The sequence below is a fragment of the Callorhinus ursinus genome, unplaced genomic scaffold, assembly GCF_003265705.2.
Source record: "Callorhinus ursinus isolate GAN/ISIS: 27379988/994484 unplaced genomic scaffold, GSC_fseal_2.0 scaffold3, whole genome shotgun sequence".
NCBI lineage: Eukaryota > Metazoa > Chordata > Mammalia > Carnivora > Otariidae > Callorhinus > Callorhinus ursinus.
Window position 1 is genome coordinate 81467232 of NW_027397065.1, and position 1616 is coordinate 81468847.

A 1616-nucleotide genomic window follows, 5' to 3' on the forward strand; every position below is an offset into this window, starting at 1 on the left:
AGGTGTAGACTTCTGAAAATATTTCTGGGCTTTCAAGGGGGAGTACCTACAAAGTACTGCTTAATAAAGAGAGAAAATGAAACAATCAAACGTTATTTTAACATCAGAAAGAGTAGACAGCCAGGAAAGTCTACTGGAGTCTGATGCACCTGCAGCAATAGCAAGAGGGCCAGAGAGAGAGAGCACGTAACAGCTGTTCTCCAGGAGACCTTCGGGAAGCGGCCCACAGACACAGAGGTGAGATGGCACCTTGGTGGGAGGGGCGGCAGGGCAGGAGGGAAAACACAGCCTCTTAAAAAAAAAAAAAAAAAAGCACATAAAAACCCACAAAAGATGTTTCTGCTGACAGAGGTGTTAAGACTCATGTGGCCTGAGATTTTTACATGCTAAGCCCTACAACTGGAAGGAACCAAATAATGAAAGGACCCCAAGGCAATGCCTGACAACTTGCATCAGACCTTACTTCACTCAATAGCGAACATAAAGTACCAGTGTCAATGGCTCCACAAGGAAAGCAGGGTCAATCCCGTCCGATGCGTCTAAAACATTTTCTGATACGCTGTATTCTAAGGAAGATTCAGATCAAACCCCACCTAGGTCTGGAGCACAAGTGCAAACCCACACCTCGGCCTCTCGTCCTCCCCTGTGGTCATGGCCATCCCACATGCAGGAAGGAGTGAAACCAGTGCGTGCTGTGTATGCAGGAGGAGCTAAGCAGGTGAGGGAGGAGCCGGAAGAGGTCCTGAAGAAGCAATGTTAATTCCAGGGAACTTGCTAGAGGGACAGTCTTCCAGGTTTCGGTGTGCCTTAAATAAGCTCAAAGGTGTAAGTCATGCCTGCTTAAGATGGAGATCATCTTTCTGCCAAGACCATAGGGTCCAAATCTCTGAACTCTTGCAATAAGCTCTGGGAATGAAAGTAAGCCCAATGTAGTTACCAGTGCTCTCTCTTTTCTTAGAACACTATCATTTTAGAGAACCCTCTAAGTAGATTATCCTGCACCCATTTTGGTCTCAATGCAATTTCTATCCCCTGCTGCGGCCACCTGACCAGCCCATGACCAGGAATGATTCATGGACTTAAGATTCTGGGCAACTAAAGTTGCATGTTACAATGAAGAAGTGGTATTTTTTAAAGTCGGCCGATCATTTATACTGTTTCTTGAAAGCTCTGCCCTTCTGATGCTCTGATCCCACTAAGTCTGCACGACAGGCAGAGAGCAGAGTCCATAAGGCCTTGGGTCAGAAAGCCACCTAAACACATGCTTTCAAACTTGCATCATTGTGGTGGTGAAGACCACAGTCTCCACACGCCCTAACAATACCACACACGGGAACAAGAAAAAAGTATGCAGGTAAACAATTAAGTTGCCCAAAAGTTCAGTTCAAGTTCACTAAGATTAGAACATTTTCAAAATGTAATGATGGTCATGAATATTATTAAGTTGAATAGTAGGTATGGACCAACAGTCAGACTCAGTGAAACCCCCTGAGGACAGAGACCCCCACTGCCTTGTGCCGAAACATTTTAAGCGTGCTCTAAAAAGTGTTCCAGAATGAACAGTAAGCATTTCCTACTGTACAACTACAAATGCTAAAATGAAACATCAAAGCCAA